Here is a 7687-nt window from a genome sequence, read left to right as displayed (position 1 = left end):
GGTAGGAAAGAGTTAAAAACTATGGGCTAAGCGTGTTGAGTGACGGGATTCTGTCGAGAGAAAAAGCAGCGAGCCAATCAGCGTCAAGATTAACACCTTTCGGGGCTACGATTGGCCTAGAGCCTTGTCGGTGTCGTTCAAAGCTCAACACCCACGTGGGGGATCGGCGTACTTCGCGAGCTTTCACTGGCTGAGACTTTCCCGTTATGCCCCGCCCACGGCTGGTCTGGCTGTATGATTGGCCAATCCGCCGCACTGAAACGCACCCTCTCGCTCTCCTGCTCTCCGCTCCTTGTTTTTCCGTCCGCGAGGGAAGGAAATATCTCTCTGCTGCCGCCCGCTGCAGCCTCACATCCATCAGGAGGTAGCGGACTCTCACCACACGTTTCACCGTACCGAAATTATATTAATAATAAAGAAAAAAAAAAAAAATGATGAAAACTTTCACGAACAGCAAAAAAGACGATCTGACATGATATTTAGCTCTGCGTCGACGTCTCCGGTGGAGGACTTTCCATTTTTAGCGCAAATGTCTCTGACATGCTGCTCTCTCTTTCTGATCTGGTCTTCAAAGGAAGCAGCCGCCGTGTTTTCGTGCCGTAACCAGTGCAGTTTTTCACAGGGCACTAATAAACCTCTAATAATACAAGCAAATAAATATGTGCAGACTATGCCACGTCTTTATTAAGCTACTCATTTATCAAAGCAAAGGTAAAACGAATGATGAATAATTAAGATGAAAAAAAGGATCTATCTATCTATCTATCTATCTATATATATATATATATATATATATATATATATATATATATATATATATATATATATATATATATATATATATATATATATATATATATATATATATATCCTTTGATTAAATAGTTAATTCTCCAAAGTACATAGCATCACAGATCTCCCACCATACCTAACAGTAGGCCAGTGGGGCCTTTCCACTGTTCACACTTAAACCCACCTTTAGTGTTCGTTGTAGGTCTTAACCTCATCCAACCAAGGTAGATTAGTCCCAGTGATGCTTAGCAAACTCCACGTGTTTACATTTGTCATGCTAGCACATAATAAAACTACAACCAATTGGCACAAAGATAGCATCTCATGGTGGTTATGGAGAGTTGATGACCTTAAGATGCCACTCTTTGCTGCAGTTCTCTAATAGTGTGAGACTTAGAGATTTTTAACCTCCTTCACCATCCAGGTGGTGAACAGATAAAGCTGTCTCCTTGTCCAGGCTTGTTTCTCAGATCTTGCAGTTGTTTTAAACTCTTAAGTAATTGCTCCAACTGGACACATTGACAAATCAGGCAGGTGGGTATTATTTTGGAGACATTTCCTGACTTATGAAGATCCATTTTAGAGGATGCTCTCGTTTTTCCTACTTTAGAGACTGTCTAAGAGAAACAGGCCTCTGTCTTAAATCCAAATACTCTGGGGAGTTAGTTAATTGCATTTGTTTTATAGGAATTGTTTTGGATAACAATAATTATGGGACCAGTGATCTTTAAAAATTAAAAAAAAAATTTTTCTCAAATGTTAAGTCTGAGATTGTTCTACACCATTAAATAATTAGAGGAGCTTACTTTCAGACCCTTTGGAGTTTAGTGGTGCCAGTAAAGAAAGAAAGAGGAAGCCATGTTTATACAAAGACTCAAACATATTAAATTAAAGGTTTCATCCAACCTCCTCTTCAGCTCCTCATGGGGATCGTGAGCAAGAATCTCCCAAATACACTCTGGTCTCATTTCTGTCTTCTGAGGCGTTCCTCTTCTCTTCCTAAACTTGTAAGACAGTTTGCTTCTTTTGACTCTTAGCTTTTTTTTAAAATTATACAGCGAGAGCAGCAGCGCTACACTGAACGGCTAACACCGCAGCTAACTGCCCAAACACTAGACGTGCGCAGCCAGCAAGCGGAAACGAACAAGGAACAAGCATGCACACTGGTGTTAGGCGTGTGTGTCACAATGATCGCCATGTGGGACAACCAATAATGCGATCCCCCTGGAACTGGAACCCGAAAAATATTGTCCACTAAACCTTTAAACTTAAACTTTTTTGATGCAGCTTTTGATTCAATATAATCATCCACAGTTGAGGTGTACACACCTAACACTAGTGAATCTGAACCAACAGAAATAAAGTTTAACTGTTTTAGGTGGCGCGGTAACGCTGCCACAGAAGTAAAGAAGGAAGAAGAGCATAGCAAAAACAATGACCGACAATAAGACAGTCCACACAGTAGAGGAGCAAAACGTGTTAGTGTAAAATTCACAATAAATTGAGTAGTGTCTGAAACAGAACCGCAACTTTAAAGTCCACCATTGTTGTTGCATTATTGCATGTGTGGTAAGGGAGAAATGAGGCCTACGTTGGCTTGGATGCACCAACATGCCGGTACAAAAAAAATAAAGGATACACATGTTGCACAGTAAAGATGGTAATGAATAATTAGAGAAAAGATGGGAAAAAGTGACATTGCTTAAACTGGAGGATTGTTCTAAATGGATGAAAATAAAAGGCAGAAACTGTTCGGTGATGCCGCCACACTGAAACATGGTAGTGAGTGCACCATACTCTGGGGTTCTGTTTATTCAGATAGACCTGAGTTTTTTTTTTTTTTAAATCAACAGGATCATACATCTTAATCAACAAAACAATTTTTCCATGAATGGATGAGGAAAGTTAAAGTACTGGAATGGATTAGCCTGTCCAGAACTGAAACTGACCGAATATCTTTAGGGTCACATGGAGACGGCTGTGGACAAGAGACGTCCTCACATTCTGATAGATCAGCAAACCTTTTGCAGGGTAGATTGATCAAAGTCAAAAAATTAAATGTTCACAGACTCCAAGCAAAGAAGATTTTAGATGGGGTTTTGAGTGCAAAGTGCAACTTGTTATTTTTTTCTTCTGATAAATTTCTCGTTTTAGTTGAGTTCATAAATCAGATCAAATTATTATGGTCTTTTCTTTAACATCACAAAACATGGCATCTTAATATAGGAAATAAAAAAAAAGTAAAATAAAAATCAGTTTATTTAGAATAGGGATGGTAGATTTAAATAGTAATATTTGGAAACAGTAGCAGAGGTGCAGTCATGGAACACCTTAAAACTGTCCATTATCAGACTGCTGAAAGATTAGTTGTTGAGGATACATTTCAGCTCTTGTAGGAAGTAATCATTAATTAGCTATTAGCAGCCTTTACCTCCGTAGAGTAGTTGCAGTAAAGAACCATTAAATGTGCATCTTTGTAGCTTAACAATTCTCAATTAACAAGTCTCAATTAGCTTTTTTTTTTTAATCTGTTGGAGTAATTTTGAGCTTTAGATTGAACATTTACTCAATTAGCTGCAAAAGATTTTAAAGTGAGGTTCCCCCAGGAACGCCAGAAACTTCTGCAATAACCATTACACAATGGTGCTTCTTGGTGCCAAAAATGTATTGTGTGTTTGCTTCTAGGAGTGTAAAAGCTCCAACTTTGGCATGCCATCAAAATCTAATCGGGGCTCCAGTGGGAGTTGCTGGATGTTAACAAATAATTGTTGCTTCTGGTTTGATCCAGATGATGAGGTGTTGAGATTTTTAGCGCAGCATCGGCTTTGGAGATGGGCTGCTCTGTGTTTCAGGTTTCAGGGAAATAAATTAAAGGCACTCCGGTGAAAGAGACTGAAGGGAAGCTAGTGGAAATGAAGTTCACTGGCAACGGGAGCCCCGTTTGAGACTGGTTCATCTTTCATTTGGAACTAATTTCAATGACAAAGCTGTAGCTTTTATTTTTCTCTTTGACATGACTGGGCTGTAATTGTAATCCTCTAAATGTCCCCTGCATTTAGCTGAAGTGACAAACGTGAAAATAAAGAAGAAAGTCTGTCCCAAGTGCATTTGTGTTCTTCGACACAGGAGACAACCTTTATAGTAATAATTCTCCCCCCCCCTTGATGGGGTGTTTCGATACGTAGTTCTGTAAATGAGAGGATAGGTTTAGTGTTACTGTTTTCTAACCTCAACTTTCACTTTTCTGGTTTGAACAACAATTTAGTTTTCTTCAGAAACTAAAAACTTTTCCTTCTGGATAAGAATTTTTTGCGGATAGACTTCCCCGGCAGAGGATGGGTCTGATTTGGCCTCATACTCCAGCCACACAGCGCCTTTTTTTTCTTTCTTCGTGACATCCCCACCAACCTGCTCTTGAAATAGTGAATCATACTGCTAACCTCAGCTCAGACTGAATCTGCTGTCCATTCAGATCACCTCAGAATGGGGATCAGTCAGCTTTTCCTCACCTCATCCTGCGCTGGAGCCGTGCTGGGGATTTAGCTTGCTTCTGATCCGGCAGCAGCGGGCGCGGCGGCCCTCACTGCATGATGGGCTGCGGGAGGGGAGCTGGGGGCCGGCGGGAAGGAGAACCCCCCGCCTGTTTGTGCTTGGCAATTGTTGTCCTGGTAATGGTGGCCATAGCAGTGGTTGCCAGGGAGATGGCGGTTGCTTGTCTGACCTGTCCCTCTCGTGCTGTCACCAGCGTTATTGATGCACGCCGCTGCTCGGCATTGTGGGAGTGTCAGAGTGAGGGCGGAGAGGACAGCGGTTAATGAGTTCAGGAGGAACGGGGACTCACCACGCTCTCTCCCTCTCTACTCTTTCTGTTATCCTCCCTCAGTCTGGGCTTCCCCCATCGTCCCCCTCCTCTCTGCTCCCTCTTTCTCTCCTGTCCTTCATTTCTCATGGGTGTCTGTACCGTGCAAGTGGGTCCCAGGAATGTGCGTCTCTTATGATCCATCGTGCCAAAATATAGCTTCAGTCCTTTTCAGTCATATTCACAAACCTGCCTCTTGCAACAACATGAACACACTTTTACGACATTGACAACGTTTTCCCTAAACCCCCCACTCATAACCGACTCATTTGCAACCACTGCTTTTCCTCACACCTTTTACACACACACACACACACACACACACACACACACACACACACACAAACACACGCGGAACGATGCTGCCCTGCTGTTATGCCTGAAGGTAGAAGAGGCAGCAAGATTAATAATGACCCCTGACTCCCCACAGACAGACCAAAATACACACAGTTTGTTGAGAGAAAAGGAGCCATGGCAAAGGGAAGGGGTGGAGGAACAAGCTGAGGATAAAAGCTGACTAAAAGTTTGCATTTCCAAACAAAAGGAGGGTAAAATGTGTACAGTTTGTAGACAAATATAGCGATGTGGACAAAAAAAAAAGGAAAAAAATACAAGATGTGTTTTGTTATTAATATTAGTGACGAACAAAATGGGAATAGGAGCTTAATTTCAAAATCCACAACAAGTTATCTTTTGTGTTTACATGTATAGGAGGCTAAGTCCTACACTCTGATTTATAAAATAAAATAAAATAAAAACCTAACGTGTTTTTTTTTTAAAATAAGAAACTAAACATGTTTTTTTTTTATGAAAAGAACAACATAATCATTTTTTTTGTATAAATGGAAATAATGTCAAAGCATAAAAAGGGTCTCCAATATTTGCATTTGGGCATTAAAAAAGCAACAGTTTCCTATTTCTTTTGGATCGATGGTTTTCGTTATTGATCCGGAAAAAGGTTTAGTCTCTGCTCACCAAAAAGAGGAGGATAAGGGTCACTCTTGCCCTTCCAAAATGCTTGATGTATTAGGAAGGGTTTAATGAATAGGGCCCCCATGTCTACTTGTGCCTAATGTTTTACATTTTAAGAAGATGTTATGTGTAAGCGAAACTATGTCCCTACAAATAAAAACATTTCCATCTATGTAAACGGGCAGACTAAATTTGTAAGGTTATTGTGGTTAAGGGCCATACAAAATCATTCAGAGGGCCACAAATGGCCCCCAAGCTGTAGTTTGGCCACCCTCTGATCTACAGACATAATTTTTTTCCCTATTGTCCCTGCAATCAGCTGATTGAATCAGCGGTCTAATTTATATATCAACATCTTAAAAAATGTGATTATTGTGAGAAATATTTTTTGTTCATTATTTCAGAAAGTGAAACTGATATTATTTAGATTCATTGTACACAGTGTGAAATATTTCAAGCCTTTATTGCTTGTCGTTTTGATGATTATAACTTACAGATGATGAAAAGTGCGGTAGGAAAAGGTGTACCAGCAACTGGGGCAACTGCAGCCCTGAGAGGATGGGCAAGCAAAATCCATTCAGGCTGAGGCTGAAGTCAACACATCAAGATCCACTGTGCAAAGACAAATCCTGTACATTGACTAAAAAAATTTACTTTCACACTGAATTTCAGGCTTTCATTATCTGTAAGCCATATTCTGTCCTGATTAAGGTTTTTGTTTGTTTGTTTTGGAGTTTTTCTAGTTTCAGCCTGTCACCTATCAGCCACCAGCCACTATCCAATCAGCTCAGTCTCCTCAGTCAGCAGTCAATTAGCCCAGATCAGCTCCACCTGCTGCCAGTAATTACTGCCAACTCTGCTCACCTGTTCCCCTGTCTACATATTTCTGCCTCAGCCAAATCAACCCTGCCAGAACGTTTTGTTTTGTATTCTGTGATGTGCCCTGCCTTTTCACAGTTCCTGTGTGCTCTGCCAGCTGGACTCTTCTGTTGAAAGTTGTGTCTGCATGCTGAGTAAGTCTGCCTGTTTCCCCGTGGATTCCAGCCGCTCGCTCTGCCCGTTCTGGTGGTTCCTCGGTCCACTTTGCCTGTTCTGGTCTGTCCCTGCCTTCATCACTGGTTTGGCCTGTCACTGCCTGCAACCCCTGGACAATCTGGTTCTTCTTGCCTGCCTCACCTGCCACTACTCATCCCTTTCAATAAACATTTTAAAACGTAACTGTGTTTGGCAGAATATTGGGTTCACCGGCATTATCCGTTACATATTCATCAAAATGAAAATAAAGACAATAAATATTCCAGCCTATGAGTAATTAATCCATATAACATGAGTTTCACTTTCAGAATGACTTGGTGTTTATGAGTTCCATGCTCAGGCAACAACTACAGACAATGGAAGATAGTTTGTTGTTGATACAGCAAAGAATATTTCTTCTGGGTTCAGGAGCAGGTTCCTGAAGAACTATGAGGGAGAGAGGTAAATATAAGATTAGATGTTTGAAGAGGTGTAATGATGGAAGAGAGATGAGCCTCACTGTTGATTGAAGAGCAAATGGTCCAGGGAAGAAGATGAGTATATCCATGAAACCTGAGGTTGGCAAGCTGCGGTGTGTGGCGTAAAGGGCTTATTCTTCCTTGTTCCAGTGAGAAGGCGGATATGACAGCTGAACAGTGGATGGGGACAGGCAGGTCAGTCAAGGTGTATTTTTTTTTTAGGTGATTCAGGCAGCGGTTCCTAGGAGGCAATCATTAAAAGGCCTGATTACCTCTCAGAGAGAGAGAGAACTATCTGGCATCGGCCTCATGGGTTTCATTCCTCTTTATGCTCCTCCTGATTGACTTGATTGAGCTTCAGCTGCAAGAGCACAGCTACCTGTCACACCCTGCATTCAGAGATGGTAAGGCATTCATCCACATGTGCTCACACACACACACACACACACACACACACACACACACACACACACACACACACACACACACACACACACACACACACACACACACACACCTGTCTTGCACACATCTCCATGTGGGTAGTGTTGCAATTTCAATACAATTCAAT

This window comes from Fundulus heteroclitus, chromosome 10, assembly GCF_011125445.2.
Source record: "Fundulus heteroclitus isolate FHET01 chromosome 10, MU-UCD_Fhet_4.1, whole genome shotgun sequence".
Lineage (NCBI taxonomy): Eukaryota > Metazoa > Chordata > Actinopteri > Cyprinodontiformes > Fundulidae > Fundulus > Fundulus heteroclitus.
Note: the sequence above shows the minus strand (reverse complement) of the source record.